Source organism: Neodiprion pinetum, chromosome 2, assembly GCF_021155775.2.
Source record: "Neodiprion pinetum isolate iyNeoPine1 chromosome 2, iyNeoPine1.2, whole genome shotgun sequence".
Lineage (NCBI taxonomy): Eukaryota > Metazoa > Arthropoda > Insecta > Hymenoptera > Diprionidae > Neodiprion > Neodiprion pinetum.
The window spans coordinates 38,414,107-38,438,363 of NC_060233.1; the positions used below are offsets into that span (position 1 = coordinate 38,414,107).

A 24,257-nucleotide genomic window follows, 5' to 3' on the forward strand; every position below is an offset into this window, starting at 1 on the left:
TGAGAAGTCAGTCAGCGCAGTGATTTGGTGTTTTTTAAGTGCTGATTAAGGTTTGACGTACAGTCCTTTTTATGAATATAATTCTCCGTGCACCAAGTGTTCGTCTCTCAAAATTTTCTGTTAAGAAAGAATTAAGTACCTAAATTTTGAACAGGTTACCTGATTAACGCCTAATTAAACTGCACCTAATTTTGCTGGAATTCGTTGCTGGATTATCCAATATCGCTCTGCCAATAAATTATCTCTGTCCTTTCACTTATCTTCAACCCTTCAAGGCACCGCTTACGAGGGTTGCAAATCAAATCGGTGTTACATTCGTACAACCGTCTTCCGACGAGGCAAAAAACCAGTAGCAACAAATCACGGAAAACGTCAGTTTTCATACATTGCAGGTGGTAACAAACGATTATAGAAGATGCTCAAAGTGAAATAGCTTTACGGTGATGCTTTTAATGCCAAAAGGGCGTATGATTTCTTTTTTCATTGCCAATCGTTCCGTAGACTTATTTTCAAGCTACCTATTGAAAAAAAAACTATACGTTCTTTTGGCATTCGCAGCGCGATATAATATGAAAAGTTGCCGATTGATGCGCTTGATTGCAGCGTTTGCGAATCACGCCTTCGAGGCAATCATTATCCTAATTTTCAGAAACATATCTAGATTTTTGCCAGATTTTCGAGACAAAAACTTGCCCGCGTGATTTGCAAACCTTTCACAAACTCGGCGTTCAGCATCAGAATAAAATTCATTTGAAATAAGTGTAAAATCCAAATCCTGGTTGAGCAATATTAAAAAATAATTACATCATTAAAATCTAAATTTCAGATTTGTCCGTTCTGATTTTCCCAGTTTTCATTGCCGCGCGCTGACAATCCGCGTGGTTTCTTGAACGGCTCGGAAGTCTTTTAATTGTTTTCCTGATCCTTAAGGTGTGCTGCGTTTGTCACGGTCGGGGAAACCGACGCCACATATTATATCCATACCTATGTACGTTCCTTTTGTCGGCGCCTACCGCCATTATGATACAATCAGCTCACACTTGCTCCTCCGCTCAATCTCAGGCTCCTCGCAATTACATTTTCTGCCACGCACTCAAACCGAGGAGCTACGATCATTCGCGATAACGCCTACACACGTTCTTATTATTTGTAGGTAATTTATAGCTGTCAAAATGACACTGTTTTAGGTCGTGCGTCTTAATTATTTTACTCTTTCCCTTTTCCTCTCTATTGTTAAAGAGAATTAGTCTTCATTTATAAGGCCCGGGAATTTTATACTCTACTACCGTTCAAGAAGTCGTTTTTTTCTCCGCCTGCTCACGTCAACTTCTTTCTGTTGTTTGCGACGTTTTGACCATGAAGGCGGAATAAAATAGAGAGAATTATTTTGTGATATAAATCTTTCTAAAAAATTCTGAATATCGTAATCGTTATACATATCTGCAGGTTTTCAACCGCAATCAAAAGTCTCAGGCGAAAAAATTTCACCGTCACACTTCGGAACTTCCACAACTGGCTGCTGAGAAAAAACCGTAGAATCTTTCAACTTCGCGTAATAGAATACCAATTTTAGAATCCAAGAATTTGACTATCTGTAACCTTGGGCTCCGCTAAAAGTAATCAAGAAAATATTTAAAGCTCCTCAACAATTTGAAAAAAACTCAGAATATTTCTTAGGATAACGAATGTGCGACAGCTCGATCCAAACAGAAAAAACCATGAGTAAATAAGGGTGAAAGGCAATATTGTCTGCTCCCTAAAGCGTGGCGCATGCATAGATTTCTCTCGCTGCGGTGCCTGGTGTCTGGTGCCCCGCATAAAACTGTCCCGTACACCGGTTCCCCAGAAGTGATAAATAATTGATTCAGATCCTCAAATTAACGGGAGCCAACGAGAGATCATGTGTATAACCCAAGGACCACCCGTCGATAGATGAATACATATATGGATACTGTACTGCAGCTTTGCGGGAAGGTTCTCCCTTAACGGGGCGACACCGTTCAAGGGATCCAAGGGTGTCCGACTTCCCGCCCTTCACCCCCTCGCCCACCATCCTGTATAGGGCCGGTGTATTTAACGCACGCGTACCCGTGCATCTGTGCGCGTGTGCGTATAAGGTATGTACCCCACTCGACGAAACCCTGCAGGACGCCCTCGACACCCTCATTTCTCTCGACCGCTAATAAATTATTAAAGGCCAGCTCCTGGGTGTGACACCATTGCTCGTGCATGGTTGTGGGAATGACTGTTTTCCTTGAGTAGATCCACCGGTCCCTCATATCTATTCTTTTTCGCTTTACATGTATGGGGTGACGTGCAATGATGCGAAATCAAAGTTTTCGCGAACGGGGTTTAAAATTGTAGGCGAATTGAATTGCTTTTTTATACTAGCCTCCAAACTGGAAAAACGTAAATTTATACGTAGAACTTTGTCTACGATTGTCTGCATTTCTCCTTTTGTTAACAAGTTCCTAATGATCTTGTTCCGTTGACAATTATTGCAGTGAAAACTTGTTTGAAACAATTACAGAATAACAGTGCAGCACAAAAGGGACTCCGTTGTGTCAATGATGTTTATCTAAAAAATTCGCGAGTATATGTATAATTAACTTTATTTAAAATTCTTTGTCACCCGTTATCTCTTCCGTCTGATTCCCTGCGATAAATTCGCGATAGCTGTAATACCTAAGGCCTATTAATCATTTGACACCGCAAGGATGGTGTTTCCATCTTGTAAATTGCGATTTGGAATATAGATACAATGCTGGCGTTGGGATCGAGATGGAATTCCGTTCGTGTACGCAGGTCAGCATCGCGATACTTCATCGTCGCAACGGTAAAACGTGCGTGCGATACGCAAATGTGGAGTAATTCTTTTTATCATCACCCGTTCCCTCATAAGCGCCGCGTTTATTTGCAGGTGAAACCGCGGAACACATTCCATTAGCAATATAAGTCCGCAACGGATAATTTAGTAGCATTTAAAGGACGACGGTTAAAAACAACTAAAAACCATCGTGAGTTATATGACGTACTTCGCAGGTTCTGAATACGGGCACCCTCTCGGTCTACGAAATACCGTACGAGAATAATTACGCTCAGAAAATTTCCTCATGGTGCGTACTTCGGGGCCGCATCTACTTGCATTTACGGGTATTATACATGTGAGGAAGTTCTGCTAGAATGGCGAGTGTTTTCTAGAAAACGCGTGCATGGCGTGAGAGAAACGAGTCCCGCGTTTACGCGAGCTTAAGCCTTTCGCTCGGATTCCGTGAAAATTCATGAAAGTATTTTTTAAACGACGCTAGTTTTACAGTTCCTCTCACTCTGCATTACCGCGGTTATTTTCCATTCTGCGAACAAGATACAATCAATCCCGAATTGTATTTACAGATATATTACAGACAAAATCTCCTTCCGTCTTGACAATGAAGTGAATTTATATGAAATTATTTTTCAATGAAGCTGATTCCCGAAAACGGATGCAATTTTCAGATTTGCTAAATCTCAGAGATCAGAGATTTAGATAATTAGTTTCGAAGCATCAAAACCTTCGTTTTCGTCGCACAGATTCATTTTAGTTGATTTTAAAAATTCGACTCTTGCATACATAATTGCAAAAATATGGAGTATTCGCGATTATTTTCCAACGTTTTCAACCCTTCGTAGAATTTCTCACCGAGTCAACCGACAAACTTGACCGTTCGTATAAAATCTTAGAGAAGGGTGTCTTTCACGATTTCGAGAATCGACCAACGATCCTTCCCCCCTTTCACCCCAGCCTCGGTCTCATGTAATATTGATGACGTGCCGGGGGTTGAAATGTCCCCTGTGATATACCCTATGATCCGGATGGTGAACTACGGGAAAGCGAGCCGGGGATACGAGCCCTGATTTTCAATGGGTGGAATCCGAATTTAAACTATGATTACCCCATGCGGCAGTCAGCGCGCCTGGTAAGTATGGGGGGCAGCAGCTACCTCGGTGCAACGAGCCTTTGACAAATTAGAGCCTTGAAATTAGCCCTATTTTTCTCTGGCTTGTAACCTGTACTTGACGGCTAATGGAACGATTCGTTTTAGAAGGATACCCGCGCTACCACCAAACTCACTTCGGCCTTAATTACCAACTTGGGTAAAAATAAAAAAAAAAAACGCGAAGAGAACGACTCACGCGCTGCTGATCGTACTACAGCATCCCTAAGATTCCACACCAATAAGCTTTTCTCAAATCCTTATTACGCTCGTGTTTCGAATGCTCCTGAAAACACCCAAAAACCAAAAACAACAACTTATCTGTAGAAAATTTTCACAGCGCGATTCTCTCGTCTCAAGCTTGCAAGCTCTAACAATCATCTCTCGTAGCTTTGACTCACAATGGATACAGTACGACTCAAGTTCGAGTTTCTCATTTCTTGACTTTCGTTCTTCTTCAGAGACAGTTACTTGGCTTCGACTGTGGAGAAATACAATTTACGAGCAACGGCACCACCGTTTAAAACTGCAACGCGTCTCTTTCCTCCAAGCAAACCCTGCAGCAGCATGCGCGTGCAGCACCTTGGATTTTAGTTTTGCAAAAGGTTGCGTCATTTTGCCGTGTATAGGTATAGGTACCTACTTTTGGCGTTAAACTCCTCGTGTGATCGTCGGCGTCTCATAAATATAAAAAATAAATTGAATTATCTTCGGCGGCACGTAATGATAGGTTAGTTCTTCTTCGCGTGGTCCCTTGCCATGCATACATGTGTGTACATTGTATACGCATCCAACCGGTGTCCCGTTTCGATCAACTATAGAGCCACCGTTCCACCTGATCCTGGAATCGAAAAGTTGCCTTTTGCCCAATTTCAATTTTGAATAGGTACAAAGTTTTTTGCAACCTTGTGATACGATGTGAACCTGCGAAGCTAGAAGATGCACAAATTCTGTTCAACACTCAAAGAATGATCAAAGGTATTAACCCAAGTTTGAATCCAAGTCTTGAAATTTATAGTCCAATTTATAATGACAAATCAATTTAATTCGCCACTAAAAAAATACTAGTTTATTATTTGAATGATTAGTGTTCCTTGGAATGATTAAAAAATGTAAAGCGAGGTAATTTTCTTTCCATTTATTATTTGCAATAGATTTTTCTTTCTTTACATCGAATACATTTTATACAATTGACAAGAATTAATTACACGATTAACTTACCCTTTTATATACACACTATGTACACATGAATTATATCGCAACATTGTTTTATTTTCGATTCCCGAGCTTTTTCAGCGAGTGCAAAATACCGGAACACCCTCTATAAAGTGTGAACCTGGGCGTGTTTCCCTCAGAGTCGGTGGACACGTGTTTCATGTATAGCATACGATGCAGACGTAGAAGCGGTATAAGAAAAAGTTGTATTAGTTTCGGGTGAATTTTGTTTTCAGGGATTGAGACAGGGCGGTTTATTTAAATCGGTAATCGGCCCCGTACTAATTAACGTAGGGTCAGAGGGTACCGCTTCGAGAAGATCCAGACGTTTAGCTCTGTCCCAGGGCAGAGTGGCCGAGGGCCCATGGCGCCTCAGGGAAATTAACTTTTTCGGGAATAATTTGTTTCTGCTCTCCTTTTCTTTCCTTCACCTTTTTTTTTCTCGTTCCTTTTCCTCCTTCTCCCTCGCCCTTCGCAAGGTGCGTCATAAGCCTCCTGTCCCAGCATTATTCGTCCGTACGTATAATACATTATACTGATGTATTCTAATGCATACACCAACCGTTTAGCGACCCTGTTAACTGTGGGAAAGGATGAAGCCGATGTATACTCTCTGAAAATCTCCCTCTCATGAGTTTCGAATTTCAATTACAAAAACACGGAAGAACTATAGAGACTCACTTTCTTTCACGAACGGTCATTAAGACAAATTGTTTCTCCCAACAGGACAACACGTATAACAAAAAAAAAAAAAAAAAAATGCAATCCTGACATTGAGAGCTTGAATTATAACCTAGACGCGGGAACTGCAGCATTGGTATTCATGCGTCGATAAATGGTTCATCCCGAGTCTAAACGTATATTCCGAGTTCGAGTGGACTTGTATTTTGCTGCAATTCGCAAACCGTAGGGTCGACTCACCCATGGTGCAGTGGCATGGCGAAAACTCGGAAAAGGGATCTTTATGGAGCTGTTTGCCATCTCCGTTCAAGTGGAGCGAGGTATTTTCACGGGTTTTTCCCTCCCGCTTTTATTATCAAACTTTTCCCTCCAACCACTGCTGTAGTCCGAATCTAAAAAGTGGCGATACCTACAGCTCGTTTATGGAAATACGACGCATTCGAATTCACTCGCTCGGTTGTCGATCAATTTCGTCGATTCAACAGAGCCGAGATTCGTTTGAAAATTCATTACCAGACTGGTTTCATTTTCGTTACACTTATATAGCTCGCATTTTGATCAAGAAGCATCATTCGAAACCGAATCAAATCAAATCAATTATGAGATTCACGTTTTGGCCGATAATTGCCACTTCCAATTAAACCGCACGCACACTTACGACATGTCTTATCAGATGGGATCGGGACAGCCGGAGGGATCCGATACGGTAAGAGATGCCTAATGTTTCGTAAAAGAGGGATTAGAAAAACACCAAGTCAGCACCGTCGCGACTTCTCTCCGACTCGAGCATCGATTCCTCGGCGGTCACATAGCGCCAACTCTCTCTTTCTCTCTGTTTTTCGGGCATTTTACTCCCTCGGTATCTCCAATACTCCCTTTCTCGCCCTCTCTCTCTCTCTTTCTCTCTTTCTCTCTGTCTCTCTCTGTCGTTTCCACCATCTACACCATTATAGTGCTACTTCAGACGAGTATACCGCTGCCTCGAAACGCCGTCTCGAATTGCCACATCGTCAGCATTCTCGACTGCCGACTATGCCATCCAAGAAGAATACGGTCAACTTTTCTTGAAACTATCACATGATTACATTTCTCTGTTAGATACTGCTCAAAATCAGATTGAAGAGCAAAATTTAGCCCAATCAGTTCGTTATAATTCCCTATTTGACTAGTTCGTGTCAAACTGGATTATCATACAATTGAGCTGGTTATGCGGTGTAGCTTCTTCTTCTAATTCAATTTTGAATCAAACCCTTTATGCATCGATCTAATTGTGACCACAACAAATCGAGGAGTAGATTTGATCGTTTGTATCAGCTTCGAGTCATCTTGGCAAAATCATTACTTAACACCGAGTCTGGTATAAGTTACCATCAATAGATAAATAAAATTTGGTGCTTATTGAATTTAGTCGTTGTCAGTCGTGGTAAGATCCCGATTCAATCATCGGTTCTGACTTCGATTAACGAGGTGTCCAGCCTTTCGAGTTTTAAAAGCGTTCACCGTTCAAACGACAGATATGCTCGTAAAGAAAAGAAAGCGACGTGGGTTTCTTCGGTGGCTAGATAACACAAGTCACATTGCAATATGTCCACGCGTAAAGACGTCCATCCGGAACGCTCGGAAGGCCTTGCGTAGAAAGTTGCATATCCACATGTCGCGGCCAGCTCGGCGGCAGCCGACTTGCTCCATTTTGCACAATCTCCGCGTCTTATTGCGTGCCGCTTCTTATTTGCCGAACGAGTAGGTATGATCTCTTCTCTCCTCTCTTCTCCTCTCCTTTTCGCGACCTCCGTTCATCGCTCTGCTTGATCGCCGCTTCCCTGCCTCCGCCTCGGGGTTCATCAGCCTTGTCCTCAGGCCGTTTCTTTCCTCTCTCACTCTCACCACTTGCGTCTGGTATGCATCATTCTCTCGCCGCACCCTTTTGCCTCCAATCCTTCCACTTTGGTGGTCATCTGCCTGGTACGGGATAGGGAGGAAAAAAGATTGTGCACCACCACGCACGAGTCCAACATTTGCTCTGCAATTTTTATGCAATTAACCCGTCGTAATGAACCCACGGTCTGCATCGACCTCGTGCATCTTTCCGAGAGAGGAAGAGAGACCTTGGAACAAGGACGAGGATGCAGCCACGGATGGACGTCCGTAATGACGATTACTTTCGAAAGTACCAGGCTTATCTTTAGTCCATTTCATAACTCGGTTTGATCTCATCTTGAATAAACATTTTTCTTCTTCATGCTTCTTCCACGTGTCGGCCAGAGACACAGGGGCTGCTTTACAGACATCTGGAACTTCGGTACTAGACTCGAGTTGGACAGCAGTTGAACTACCCTCACAGTAGGTGATTATCCTATCGAAGAAAACGGTACACAAGTTCCCAAGGAAAATATAAAACTAATCCTGACTTTCACCGTAACGGTATGCCTATGTGTTGTGCGAAGACAAGGAATTACGGTATCGCTGAACAAAGTCGGAGGACTGTCAGAGAGTTATCAAGTCAAGTCGCTTCCTTCAACTCTCCCAACTTCATGTTCTCCAAATAACAAAACGAGATATAACCGATAAATGAAAACGAAATCCGCATAACTTTCATCCCGTTGGCAACGAAAGGATTCGTCGTCCTTGTCGAGCGACTGGTTATCGGCCAGTCGAGGCCATAGTCCAATGTAGGTGACTTGGACGACGCACAATCAAAGCACGGCAGACACGCAAGTTGATTCGTGTGTGAACCGCGTGTGCGTCAGTCAAATAGCGAGCCAAAAATTTCTCATGCAGGTGCCTAAAGCAGTCCGTCTTTGGTCTCACGGATTGAACGTAGAGCGGGTACTCGGCTTGACAACTTCTTGGCATTTCCTGAATTATTATTTATGGTGCATGACTTAACGTGGCGTGGATGCACACAGACATGCGAAGCCGAACATTTTTGGAGTGCGTGTGTAGAGTGGAATTCCGCAGTGTCACCACGGCGACGGAGATATCCGCACTCTGCTCTCACCTACTGCCCCGCTTCGAAATGAACTGGCTGAACTATAACCAGTGGATGTTACGCCAGTCATCGGGGTTACTAAAATTCTATCCCATGAACTCGCTGGACTTATGGAACCAGCTTGGATAAGAGCAGAGGAAAATCGTGGATATGCAAAGATTGAGATTCGAGCTGCTACTTGGATAGAGGAAGTGTCACGAAGTCCGTCATCCCTCCCGGGAAGAGGTAGATAATCGCACTACTTTGCAGATTGACGTTCTTCTGCAGTCCAGTTTGTTCTTCGTTGTCAATTTCGTATGCGAGAAGATTATTATACGGGTAAGGCTCGCCTTCCGCAACGACTCGCTGACCAATCAACGAACCAATTAGGAGAACCCCGGCAAATTTCCGACCAAGAGAGATTACTTTCCTGTACATTATCCACGGCTCGGATGAGATGAGTATTCTTTGACGACAATCCAACGTTCCATGGACTTCATTCATAGTTTACACCCCTCTGTAGGTATACTTTTCCGTTGTCGCCAGCTAGCCGCCGCAAAACCTCATCCATCGCTCCTCCACTCGCCCCTTCGTTTACGTAAAAGTACCTACTATGAGAGCGGGTATGAGAACGGGCAGTCAGGTATCGCCATCGCGTGTGTATCTCTTCGTACCGACACACACGCACATTTTTGCTGGCATATAACGGCCGGCGACGCGACGGTTCTTGTATTCCTCATAGCTGTATGTTCGTGCGGTGTTTGTTACGTACCTATTTACGTGTGGAAAACAATTCTGCATAACAGTGTACCCTCTTCGGTAACCGGAGTTAAATTGGCCCCGGAAAGTTCTTTTTAATACGTTGAATCCATCATTTTTTTAACGTATTTATCCGTGCAGATTTTTGACGCTGCGGTGTAAAAGTGTAAAAACCTTATTTTCAAGGAGTTGACAATTAGTGTCGGAATGTGTTTACTCGGATGGAACTGGATCTGACGGTGAACCATTATTCGGCGACATGTCGTACGTGGTTGAACGCTAAAAGAGACTGAACAAGTCCCAGTAAATGAACATTGTAACCTGAGTATCTTTTTGAAACGAGTCTTTATTTCTGGATAGAATTTTCAACCCTTTTTCCACCATGCAGCGTCAATTGTGCACTTAAGCACAAGCGACCCATAGCATCTTACACATATAATGTCTTTGGTTCGTTACCTCTACGAGTCGTTGGCTACTTGGCGAAGATGATGATGATGATGATGATGATGATGGCGATGTTTATTGCGCCGCGAGGTGCGATGCCTCGTTTGGACAACAAGCTGTTAATTAACCCGCGGTATGCCACAACCGGAGTTTCAAAATAATTATCTGTCCAGGGCACGATATACATATATAGGTACACAAAGCGCGATTATGGTAGAAATTATACCCAAGCTTCTTATAAAATCTTTTCTTCAGCTCACGCCCTCGCAGAACTTTATATTTTCGCCCGATTCCCAAACAAAGCACGCATATACGATCCTCGCTAAATTTTGGCTATACGTAGGTACGTTATATGTATATCTGCGGCGTTTAGTGGCGAGCATGAGAGTTCTCTGGACCAGTTTGCGGCCGTTGAATCGGCTGAATATGACGTTCGTGTGTATGCCAGCATGCAAAAACCGAACACATGCCTAAACCCTCCGCAAATTGTATCAGGCGATTTCATTCTCTGCATGTACACGATCATACAAAGTTGCCACGGACACGCGACGCGATATTAGCCAACCGGCTGAACGATCTGTTAGACACGCGAATGCCGATTTTTCTCACACAACTTTGTCGGCCGAAGCAAAGCCTCCAGAAATCACTCAACAAAGTGACAATGATTGCTTTGGCTCTAACGTGCGTGCAGCAGGCAATTCAAAGCTCCGGGTCACCCCGCAGCCAACAAAGACAAGCTTGCCAAAAAACACCTTCATGAAGCTGCTTCTGACTTCTCCTTTTTTACTCGGATGTACGACGTCGAAACACCCGTTTCTTGTAATACGCGTACTCACGGCTGACGAGACAATTCTCGCACGAGGTGCGACTCGTTTAAACCTGAAATCGACTCTCACCGGAGCTCGAGAAGTGATATGGTTCTTTCCTGAAATATCCCGCAGTTCGAGGGTGTAGGATAAAAAATTTTGGTACAGGGACAAAAAAATTGTCTAGGTGTTCGATATCCGGACTCGCGGCACGGCACCCGGGTAATTCCATCTCGGATACCGCGCACGTTGCATATAGAATCCTGAATACAGACGGGCAGGACTCATCCACACGTAGGCAAGAGCACGTAGATGCATACGCAGGTATGTGTATAAACGGAATGAGATACACTCACGGAATATTAAGTAGTAGCAATTACCGACCTATAATTATCCCCGTTTGGATACTCTTGTGCCTCTACGATTCCTTGGGACGTGGGAACGAGGCGCGACCGCTCGCGAACGGGCCGCGATATACCGACTTGTTCCAGTATATTTACACCGCGCTATTCCGATGGACGTATTATAGGTACGATCACGATGCTGCTCTTCGATGTATCCTCGTCCGAGTGATCGATTTGTCTGCTCGTTCATACTCATGCCCGCGTACCTTGAGGGCCAATTAGTTGATGCATTCGTACTTGGAATCCATCCGATCTTTGAACCAGGTGACAAAATCAGATCGTTTACATTGTCAAAATTATGCTATTCGATTCAGCATCGTCCAAATTTTTCGGTGGTCCATTTTCTTCGACGTTGATCGGCATAGATTTTCCAACCGTTCATCGTCTCTTTCGCATGTGTAAAAACACTGCTCTTGGTCTGTCAAGCAAAGGACTTAATTGGCAACATTTAGGCGTATCGGACACTAGACGGTGCAGCGGGCCGCTGGAGCATTACGTAACTCCAGCGTTGTCACGGATCGGTGTCTTTTTCTTTTCTTCTTCTTTTTATTTGCACTATACGCGTGTCTACGCCATACACGAATACCACGGACCAAGTGATTCCTCAAGATGATGGGTGCTGCGGTAGTTTTTCACGGACACTACAAACACGCGATCGGACATACCGAGGCTAGAGATAATCGCTCCGAACAACTACCGCGTTCAAAGATATTCTAATGAACCGATTTGCAGTATGGTTCTTTGTTATCGCGGTACAACTCGCAATTGTTATACAAAACTGTTCCGTGCAGATTTGTTCATTTTTGATGACCTGCAGGTGAGGTAAACGCTTTGCATTTTTTTTTTCCTCTGCTTATAGTTCCGCACGAATGAATGATAAACTGAGGATCTTGAGTCGGATAGGATCCGTGGATCGATGGTTCATGATCTACACATCGAGTCAGAATTCCTAAACGGAAGAATCGCTAGGGATGGTGAAGTAAATCAGACTTTTAGAAATCATTTCCTTCCCCCGTTCTTTGGCACTTCGGTTTTTCGATCCTCGCGGTCAGTGATCCGTTATATGACCTTCGTGTAATTTTGCATTTCTTGCTGTGCAGTGGGTAATTAAAACGTAGTCAGCGTTATCTTGCAGATGGTCGGACAGTGATTAAAATCCATCCAAGTAATGTGTGTGTAAGTGTACTTCGTCACGCGAAGTACTTGTCAGACAAGCTATGCGCATCTTTTTTTTTTCATCCCTCCTCCTCGCTCGGCATCGGGACAAGATAAATGATACGCGGTTGAAAAGTTTTCCTTATTACTGGAGGACGAATAAACCTGCACCTATATCATGTATACAACGCAGAGTCGTTTTTGCCAAATCCTGTAGTCTCATCAACTATACGCGCGGACCGCCAATCATTTACACACGCCTATTTCGAGCGAGAACGATGAAATGCTCAAGATTCTCCGCACGCTTCGTTTATTACCGATGTTACCAACTTTTACAAGAAATAAAAATTCTTTCATTCCGGCCGATCGGTACTCCGTACGTGCCGTATGATTCACGAACAGAATTTCAAGTAGGATGAAAAAATTGAAATAAATCAAGCTATAATTGGGTTTTAACATAAATCGCGCGAGTGTACATATATGTTATATTTTATACATATATATATGTATATATACGTATATATACGTACATATATATATATTACTGTTCGGACAATATCACGGAATTATGAGAATCCGAGAATTTCTCGCTGAATATTGATGACAGTTATGATCTTATAATCTTGGTTTATATCTTAAAAAACGTTAATTTTAATATCTTGCAAATAAACGATTTGAAATCGATTCATCCACTCCGCAGGTGGTTAGAAAAAGAACAGTTCTATGTAGTGTTTTCTAATTAACCATTGCGATGCGACTAACAATAAGTCAATCCCGACGTTCAAATCGTCCGATTATTAGGCATTTTATTTTATTTTGTTCTTTTTTATCTTATTAGGTGAACTGATCGCAAGGTTTTTTCCGCGATAATCGCAGAGTCGAATCAACGTTCACGGAAGACATGTTAGTACACCCTAGTATAATGGGTTGTTTCGAGGTTAACAAGAGCTTGGGTTTGGCAGTGCTGGTGTTGTTGTCGGCGCAGAAGCAGAAGTGACCACTTTGTTAAATGAATTCACAGCATTATCCAATTTGCTCGGAGCGTCAACCTTTGGATTCCAGAAATTCAGTAAACACGGGAAACGCCAAGGAAAGGGAGGCTCCCTTCCCAGAACGCATCGCGTAACAAGACGTCAGGCTAATAATAGCCGCGTTACATGTACCAAGGCGAAAATAAATTGACGGGCATTAATTGTCTCGTGTTTTAACGCCGCGAAGTCAGTCGGCTGCCTCATCCTTGCCTCGAGAGAGGAAAATAATGCACATAACTGTACACCTCCTTCTGCATACCCGTATATTATAAATTATATACACATTTATACATACGTGTGTATACATGTATACATGTGATACAGCGTTGGGGAAAAACACATCAATTTCAACAGTTCACAACTCGCTACAGCAGTTGCAGGGACCTACAAGAGGCAGGGTCGTTGGGCCGCAAGGTGTGGCGGCAGGCAACACCGTCAAATAAAAACTGGTTATCTCTGGCACATTTAGAAAATGGCGGGTCTCACCGGGCCAGACTTGGGCCTCACCGCGTTCGTCCCGGCGTCCACCGATTACCCAGGAATGAGGCGACCCCGGTCTTGTATATGCCCCGTAGCCGCCATCCGTTTCGGTACAGCTGGCCTTATCGTTGGGCCCCGTCTGAGAGGCCCTAAACTCGAGATACCATCGGTCGGGGGGAGAGGCTCGAAGAGAAGTTGATTAGAAAATTTTTACAAAGCTATGAACTTGATTTGAAAGAAAATTGATTTTTTTTCGTTCACTTTTGAGTGCAAGGAGAAACTCTTTTCAAAGAAGTTCGCGAGTTGGAAATAAATATTTTTTGGTGATTTTCGTTACAAGATAGTCGCGCATCAAGGATTTACATTAAATTAATGTATCGTTAAGCCAGGATGATTTTCCTGAAAATGCAGAAACAGAGAAGAAAAAATTACAAATAAGACCCTATAATCGATTTTTGCTTTTCAATCGCTTTTAAATTGTAGAAATATCTATAGTAGATGCTTATTTGGTTGAGATAACTATTCTCTGCAAACGGATTTTTCAAAATCATGATTAACGGTACAATGTTGAAAAATTGAATATTTTACGATGCCGATACGAAAAAACTGTTCTTCGTAGGATTGAATAGAATAGTATTTTGAATAAAATTGGTTATCGCAAAGTAAAATCTATCGAATATTCCCGATCTTCGATATCACCTACATCCTGAAACGATTTGAAACAAAAATTCGGATATTTTGACCTTGTGTTTTTAGGAAAATCTTCGTAGCTTCCAACCGAATAAATTTGACGAGCAGTTGACATGCGACTATACTTCAGGATAAAGTTAACGGAAACGTGTTGATTCTCGGCTCACCAAATTTCGTATATCAATATATCTATATGTATACAATTTTCATCACAGATAAACGAGTATTTTTTTCAGCACAAAAATTGTGGCTAGTATCTTTTACTGTGAAAATATAGATTATCCGTTACTTTTTCCAAACTTTCGTGCGAAGTGAATGCAACGATTATCGCCGGTTGTAAGAGCAATGAGCATAACCCATACAGGGAACGACGAGACGCTTGTTAAGAACTGCCCCATTTTGCCTCTCCGAGCAGCTCACAATCGGTACATCTTGTGTACATACGTATAAGCCGTGTGCGCGAATAAGTTTACGCGTTATTATGAGGGCCTGTTATGTAATGTGAATTTTATTGCCGTTGATCACCGCGTCATTATAGGCGGAGAGGCACGCCGCTGCGGGCGCTGGCTAAGAAAGCCTGTAACCGCGGTATTATATACACCGAAGAACTGTTATCCGACCATCTGTCAGCCCGATCATTACCCGCGTGTAAATATATGCATAGGTGATGCCGCTTGTTCCTCTTTTGCGAAGGGGCTTCGCCCGCTTTTCAGTTTTCACTCCCGCGAGCGGGATTCAAAAATTGCCGCGCTTTTCTCCCGCCCCGGAGCGCGGGATGTTTGAACTCAACGAAGAACTCGGACCCCGTAGGTTCGCCTTTATTCCGTGGTGCGTCGATGTTACGTATTCCCCGATTCTCCAAACGCGGATCTGGGCTACTCGTGGCCGCCTTTATCGTGCGTGCTGCCTTCGGGCTCCGGACGACTTTCCAAACTGCTATCCATTACCACCGGGCCCTCCATTCCGGCGAGTTGTATGCGGATCTCACGGACCGGGCCGCTCTTGTTCCCTTCTGCTTTCAAGATTCGCGTTAAACATTTTCGGGACATTCCTTTTTCTCCCAACGATCCAATTCCGGGCTCCCCGAAGGAGTCGGGCTTCGCTGCGGATGCGATGAAGGGACTCGTTTATTATAATCACGTGTACCGTTGATCAAATTCCCCTTTCTGCGAAGATCGTTTGTTGACCCGACGCTCGCCAGAAGATCGAAAAGAACTCGAGCGGCTTTGGCTCTTTTAAAAATTCCACTTCGCTGAATACCACGTATTGTATACGGTTCGATTCACTGCGAGGTCGAGAAAATCTCAAATCGCACTCTAAGCGCTAGCAACTTTTATCAGAAAGAATTTCAACCGCCGGAAAGTCCAATGAATAATATCCTGCGATAATTACTCGAGGTTAATTAATTCAGTTCACCGATTACAACGGTCGCGTACATCGAAGCGACTTCAAAAAATGTTGTCTAAGACAATAATCAGCAGAAATTGTTTCAATCACGTTTTCGCAAACTTCTTTCCAACTAGCTTAACCATCCAGCGTGATGCTGTAGGGTAAAATTCGAGCTCCCCTACCTATGAAAATTAGCGTAAAATCAAACAAATCTCGCAGCGATTTTCAGGCTGCTATAAAATATGCCTCCTCCTTTAATTCCGGGTAAGTTATTTAGCGACGTGATCATCGTTCCCTCGATATTGCAAAATGGCTGGCGTTAAGGCGCGCGCGCCTTACTCGGACTTTTTGCACCTGTATAATCTGCACGAGGGTACCGAAGTTGGCGAGCGTCGGCGGTTCTCCAAGGTCATCGGGGTCGAGTGGCCGAGCCCCGGGTAATCCTTTCCGCTGTAGCGGTCGGGCGGGGCTATCGAGCCTCGCACCTAATTACCTTAATTGAAATTTTGATTTCCCCCACGTTGTGTGCAATATTTTGTACAAAACGTACGTCGAACGTAAACTTGTCCGTATTATACGCGTGTGGGTCGTAACGTTGAGCGCGAAATTGGCGCCGGGTTCAGAACTGGGGATTAAAAGCTCCCGCAACAATCTGTTGCGCTTTTCTGCCGCGCACTACTGCAGTGAATTAACTCGGTGCAACTGCACGCGGAGGCTGCTGCGGCACACGGTGCAAAACCCGCAAACTCACCTGCCGCCTGCAGATCACCGGCCCACCTACCCACTTGTGGCCGCAGTTTACGATTCATTAACCACCGCATTGAAGCGCTTCGCATTCTGCGGCTGTGTCTCTCTATCTACTCGCTCCTTATTAACCGTTCACCTCATGCGACTCCTTACGCTTATTCGCGCTCGCTCCTTATTCACGGATGTGTAATACACGAGCCTTTACCGGTTACTTGCGCTTTCTTAACGCCACCGGACGCCACGAGTACCTACACATTACACGTGTGCTGAATGTCGCGGCAAATTATTGCAAATTGATTGGAAAATAGAAACGTTATTTTCTTTCTCGTTCACCCTAATTACGCGTACGCATGCGTGGCAGGGCTCCTGCAGAGCCGGCTGTATAATTCCTCGACACACGGGGAGATGTAAAATAATTTAAGACTTCTCTGATTTGTGTATCCTGTTATTATATTCATTCACCGGAGATTTTAATTTATGCCATTTGCTCCTGATACAGCTAAATTTTACTTCGTTTTCAGAATTCTTTTTAATCAAATGTTAATTCATCATGCTGATGTTCGTGCATAATGGACGTAAGATAATTGGTCCTGGTTCCATTATAACTCTGGTTATTCGTGAGTCCTTGCTAATTACGGCACCTCGCTAGCTGCTTCTCATTTCCTCCCTCCCTCTCTCTCTCTCTCTCTCTCTCTCTCTCTCTCTCTCTCTCTCTCTCTCTCTCTCTCTCTCTCTCTTTCACCACTCTCGCGCTTATGCATATCGAACGCGAACGCGAATTCTAAAAGGGCGAGGCTACAGACGACGACGGCGAGAAATCGTAATCATTTTAATGCGTCATGGCTAGTGTCGGCTTTACAGAGTACATTTCGTGCTCCGGGACTGTTCCATCGCAATCAGCTGCGACCCGCGTCCTCGTGCCCCGGTTTTTTTCTCTCCCCTTGTACAGCGATCTGATTACGGTGCCGCCACAACTATTGAGTGTTTTTTCCTCCTTCTATACATAAACAGTATTTTTTTTTTTCTATTATTTCATTTTGTTCCACGTAGATTTCGTAAAAAATGATTCACGCACGGTACTGGATCAGGCCAATTGTTACAGTAGGTACCTAAAAGACTGGACGTCATCGAGAGAGAATTTTCCAGGATAAATCATCGGAGAAACTCGAGAGGCGAACGCGTCTGCGACTAGGACTAGAATCGGTTGGGGGGATGAGAGGGGTGAGAAAAAGTATGGGAGGTGGAGGAGAAGAAAGAGCCGTTCGAACGTTCGTAGGAAGGTTCTTCTTGCCGAGGTGCATCGGGAAAGGAAGTATGGAGAAACTCTGCTGGCCGGCACACACGGAGCAGCGGAGGCTTCGCAGGTAATTGCCGGACCGACGGGTCGATAATGAGCCCCGGCTTCGGGGAAGCGATTACACCCGGCCCAAGCCCGCAGCCGAGGTTACCCTGGCTCTCTTGCGTCCTCTGCCGCGTCCTCCGAGTCCTTCTCAATCGGCTCTATTTTTTTATACAACAGTCCATGGAAGACGGACGGATCAACCTGCCAAAAACGGGGAAAACGCAAAACTCCTGCACACGTATTTTACTCGCGTTAACTGTACTCGAGGCGTGCAAACAGGCCACAATTATACGTATCGAAATTCACCCCACGTGCCTTATTTTTATTACCTCAAAGTGGATTTCGAACTCCTTTTGTATCGATTCGCAGATGGATTTAACGATCTTTTCCACGTATGGGAAAAACGCCCAGCGGAATCGGTCGTTGTTTTTTTTTTTTTTTCTTTTTCTCTAATGAACTGTTGTGACCCCCGTGCGATGGTTGATCACGTGATTCGGTTGTACAGACCTGAAACGACTATTTCGCAAAAACTTCAAGGGCTTCTACTAACGAGAAACTTATTTTTTGCAACGCTGAATTAGCTGTAAGGCCACGGAATCCAGTTTTACTAAAAGCTCTCATCAGAATAATGTGTTCCAAAGTGGTACGTTCAGTTGGAGCATAATAGCTTTGTGTGAAATTTGTAACTCTTACCGAATATCTCGAACTGCAGACAATGAAATACATAGTCTCGCGTTCGAAATGAAGAATAATTTTTGTTGCCACTTTACGTTGTAGAAATGAATTTCCAGCAGATTTATTGGTGTTTTTTTGTTTTTTTTTTCGTCTTTAAATGCAGGGTGATTGTTTCCGCTGATTGCATAAAACATTTTATAATTTTTCCATGACCAAAATCCCAATTATTGTACAGCTGCAGAAGTATATCTTTAATGCGAATAGTTCGTCAGTTTTATAAGAGAGCAAGTATTCGATCGCCAAGAGAACCAGAGTTTCACAGTACTTTCCGCTTGTACAGGTAGCTGATTTCCGATTGCACATGACAGATTCCCGCGTAGGATAAAATGACGGGGCAACGGTAAGTCGGAGTACCTAATTGGTCGTGGAGAAAAATGAACGTAATGAAAAACCGGGAAACCCGTATCACTGATGCAAGATGACAGGTGATTTGCGGTACGAAGGACATTATACGCGTTACATCTGATCTCAGAGCATGCAGAGCTAATTATTGAATTCCCGGCGATGAGTCGTCGATGAGTACAAGAAGATGATGACGAGTAGGAAGAAGAAGAAGAAGAAAAAGAGGAAGGAGAAGAGCGAGAGGAAGAAGTTGTTAAAAATAAGCAAAGGGAGAAGAAGGAGTCTTCCTGCATGCGATACGACGTGCCCGAGGCTTGCTACCGGGATAGGATAGGTGATCTAATTTCCCGTGCAGTCGTGCAGAAAATGATCCTGCCGCGATTACGAAACGGCTTCCAGTCTTCGCCGGCACCGAGTATTCGCCTTTTTCTTCGCATATTTCGCATTTTTTTTTATTCCCGGTCTCGGTGCATTTTTCCCCGGTAGTTTTTCGCGCTCGATGAACTTCCTGCAACTTCGGATCTCGCAGCTGCGATTTCCCGTTAATCGAATCCATACCCACGCGTCTCGCAGATGCGTTTCATAACCCGGCTCGAGTGTCGATGCTTTTCACCCTGCAGCCGAAAATCTAACCCGGTACCAGCGAGCGCACGAATATTGTCCAAGGGTCACCTGGAAGACAGGATTTCCTCTGCTCGAGAATCCGAGGGAAAAACTGCGACGGAATAAACGAGAACTGTGGACTCTAAGCTGCCTCCTGTCAAGGATCGCGTTTCCCGCGGGCACGGCGTTCTCGCAATTAACATAATGAGGTAGAAAAGGTTGATATTAACGCTAGGCTAGTTAATAGCCGAGGTGCACTTATAGCTTCGAGCTGCCGCGGAATGCAAATACGCTCCGGGTTCCCTCGGCTTTAAGTATCAACACGCAGCCACCGCGTTTCGCCGATGATGCACAGGCGTTTCAGCCCATTATCCGATATTGCATCCTACAGCTGTAGCTTGCAATTAGATGCCTCGAACTCACCGTTACGAGACCCACTGCAATTACTCAATTTTTCAACACCTTTGACCGTATTCTTTACGGGATTCTTTATCATTTATCTGCAATATCTCGTTTCCGGTTTATCTCATCGCTGCGGTCTTCGGAGGTCGTATAGAATTGCTGCACCACTTGACCGCTGAGTACATGTTTTCAACGGTCGAGTCTTCTCCATTCACTCTCACAAGTTTCCAACGCATCCAACGCCTCTAAAGCTTTCCGACGGTTCGGTGCATTGAAGTTTAAACTTTAGAGACCAGTTTGCGCTGTCGTCTGAAGGAATCGAATAAGTTATCCCTGGTTATGGACACTGAGTGCTCTTCAAGGATGAAAGCTTGCTGCATCATATTCATGTACGAATGAATAACTTCCGAGGAATATGTGCACAAATTATGCGAAAGAAGTTGCATTTACCAGGCGAGAAACCTGCAGGTTCAATGCCTGCGAATATTCGGTATCAACAGAATCATCGCTGGTTAGAATTCCTCGGGTTTCAATTCCCCTGGATCACAACAGGGTGAATTCCAAATGGTCACGCTCCGTCGGTCAGGCGCGCACCATCGCCCGGGTATAAAACTGAGGTCTTCATCACAACGACGACGTGGCGAGTAATTTTGCAGCAGCTGTACAGTCGGATGGATTGGTGCCTCGGTCTTCGGGCGCCAGGTTGATCCAACCCTCTGTCCAGGTTAAGAATTCACTCAAATCGTTGGATCGTTGGCTCTTGGCAGACGTGATTCGAAACCGACGTTCATTATACACGGTTCGTCGTCGTGTATCTCGAAGGGCGAACGACTTCGGACTGGGGTCAGGCGACACGTTATAGGTATACCTATCAATTTGCAGGTGCAGACTACACCATGGAAACGATGGTCTTTGTATATACAAACGAGGAAACCACTAATGGCACTCATCCCTTAATTTAGCTTCTGCTCGCTACGTACGATTTCCGCCGTTCATCCTGTTCACGCTTCGCGTTCATTTAGTTCGTTCGATTATTCAATTCTCCTTTAACGCGTGCATCGGATCAACGGTGTAAGAAAAACGCAGTTCTTCTCGTATACGATTCGTGCTCGATCCGACGGCAGGCGTCACGGCGGCTCGACCGAGGACGCCAAATATCGCCTGCGCTTCTTATCGTATACCGTCTTTACCGTTCCGATACCAATCAGTGGATCAAAGACCGGGAACTGTGTATTTTGGGTAAAAAATTCATGGGCTTGGGTAGAAAATCGTTCAACTGCAATTCGAGGGTGCGGTACGTATGCATGGTGGGGGGTGGGAGTCATAAATAAGCACAGAGCCAAGGCGGAGTCGACACCCGTAGGATTAATTTCGTTCCCCTGTAAACGTCGATAGCGAAACAGAGAGGTCGAGCAGGATGAGCGAAGAGTCGCGGCGGCGGCGTCGGCGTCTCTGGGCGCCGGTCGAAAGGCAATCAGGCAACGAGGACGTCTTTTTGTAGAGGGCCGACAGAGGCAGGCCTACAGGTCTCCCTGGAGGGCAGTGGCGCCTCGCTCGGGTTATAAATTAATTAGATTTGTGCGGGGGTGTGTCGGCGATAACCCGCGCCCCACCCTCACACCGGGTTCAAAAGTTGCTCATCGCCCGGTGATCCTGGTACCTACGTTCCTCGCAACTTACAGACGACCGGTTGACCCTTCGGACGCACCTCGGCTCTTCCGCGGCGTGCTGTATATTAACTCGTCCGCGGTTCGTTCGCCGTAAATTGGCAAGGTTCGAGCCAGGCGGTAAGATACGCCGGATTGGCACCAACGTCTATCTACCTGCGGACGAACCGCAGTCGCTGCATGCCTCGACCGGACGACCCCGCGTATCCTCCACGAAACTACTCTCTGCAGGTATATAGCAGAGGCTCGCCGTTACATGATGAATGGGGGGCGTAAACACCCGCGGTAACATTGTAACGTTTATTATATTGCAGCCCACCCGACAACGGGAGGATCGCGGCGTTTTTTCTTTTTCTTTTTTTTTTTTCTCGCGGAGTGCAGGCGATGGTACCTCAACTTCCGAAGCACGGCTCCAATCGTCGTTTAGGCTCTGAACCGGGAACGAGAGAACCGAAGAACTACCCATCGTCACATTGACGATGTTTTGGTACGAGATTCGTCGTCGATCGAAAACGACCTAAGCAACGTGTGACCTTGGAAAATACACCGCCAACTGCCGAGCTCAACTCCCGTCAATAATGGACATCAATGACTTACGTTAATGCTGCCGATGGTGACGGGAGGACTGGACCCTCTGGGGGCGGAACCGCCTCCAGCGCCAACGTTGGCCTCCAGCTCGCCGGTGTCCCTCGGCCGATCTTTTTCACAATACACACAAGAAGATCACAGACACTGACGACGAGATTGACCCGACGGGCGATCGAGGCGAGGTGTAGAAAGTCGACGACGACCGGCGAGCGTCGCTGCTGCAGGGGTGGTGGTGGTGAACGTGGAGATCGAGATCAAGAAACGATCGGGGCATTTCCGGTCGGTTTATCGCTTTCGAATAATCGGGGGTGGGAGATCGGCAACTGCGACAACGGCCCCATACGACAATTCGCAACAATTTTCCGCACCTCCCCGCAGAGCTTTCGCGCTCGTTTATCCTGGACAGGGATCTGATCGGTTCCGCGTTCTCCTCTACGCATGCTCGACTCGTCGGTCCACCTTCAGCCGCGCACTGACCGCTCGTTTCTCTCGGTAAACTCTAAGGCTGCCGCTCTCCGCACTGCTGCACTCTTTCGCATCCGCTACTCGCCTCGCCTCGCCTCGCCTCGCTTCGCCTTGCCTCCTCGCTTCGCCGCGATCGCCACTCGCTGCTGACCGTCAGATTCTGGATCGCGTGTAACGGCTTATACCTTTGCCTTTCGTAACATGACGCGTACCGCGCGGGTACCGAGCAATTGTTGCGTCTCCGCGTGCGTCCTGCGGTCGAGCGCGAGTCCGCAGGTACCTGCCGTCGTGGCGCCACCCCCACCCTCCCCCCTCTCGGCGGCCCCTCCCCCACCCCATGACGGTTCTTCCCCCCCGCCTGTAATTTGCTCGGAGGGTTCGACTTTTCGTTTTATTCGTTCGTTCTCTCTTCGGCTTCCGATTATCTCTCTCCTTTTCTATCCTTCGGTTTGTTGCTTTGTCTTTTTTTTTTTTTTTCTCAAAGTGTTTTTTATTTTTATTTTTGTTCATTTTTTTACTGTTTTTTCATTCTAACCCCTCTCCGCGGGTATCGTTGTATATATGTATATACCTATATACTCGCCAGCCATGAATCTTCCGACCAAACGAACCAAAGGACGCGCGCGGCGCACGCGGTGACCGCCCCTTTAATAGATCACGCTCGTATCTCGCGGCATATACGCGTGTCGCCATCTGTCGGCTCGACCACATTCCTATAACTTCGGACTACAGTTCTCAGCTGGCGCTGCGGTCACTCTCACCTTTGCCCACCTGCCTTAAGGAGGATTCTGATCCTTACTGTCCAAGGAACGTCGTATTCGGTATTGGTAGGCCAATTTTACCGGAGCGGGATGGGGGAGAGGGATTCAGGAACACCCTGTGGTATCCAGTGACAGGAAGAACGAAAACTCGGGTAGTATGTAACGTGTATTTATTAAAGTTGCGAAGGGAGAACTTGATACGTTTATGGGAGAGGAGGAGAAGAACCGGGACGAAACTGAATATCGCCATTGTACTTATTTCTGAGATGCGTCTGCGTTATCCTCTCTCGGATCAAATAAAATTCCGCTCAATTGAATCGGAAATATATATATATAGGTATATATATAATACATGTACATATATACAGATACATGAGTATAATGTAGAGATCCATTCCTCCGGCTTGAAGGTAAATATCGTCAGAATCTTCGTCAGAAAGAGAAACGCAAAATTTCGGAATGAGGAAAAAGAATTTTATTTATTCGAGGTTTGCCGTTTTATGTAAAAAAAAAATATAATATTTAATTTACAGGTACATTATATTAACTTACACAGATTAAAAGGATGTATGTATAAAAAATATATATATATATATATATGTAGGCATA

At 45.0% G+C, this 24,257-nt stretch overlaps 1 protein-coding gene across 1 annotated transcript in view; it reads right to left on the reverse strand.

The window, feature by feature from the left end:
- Window positions 1–23,136, reverse strand: part of Sp1 (transcription factor Sp8) — an 89,046-nt gene extending 65,910 nt beyond the window's left edge. The window contains exon 1 of the mRNA XM_069133361.1: window positions 22,432–23,136. The gene's annotated coding sequence lies outside the window, so the exon portion shown is untranslated. The remainder of the gene's footprint in view (window positions 1–22,431) is intronic.
- Window positions 23,137–24,257: the final 1,121 nt, after the last annotated feature.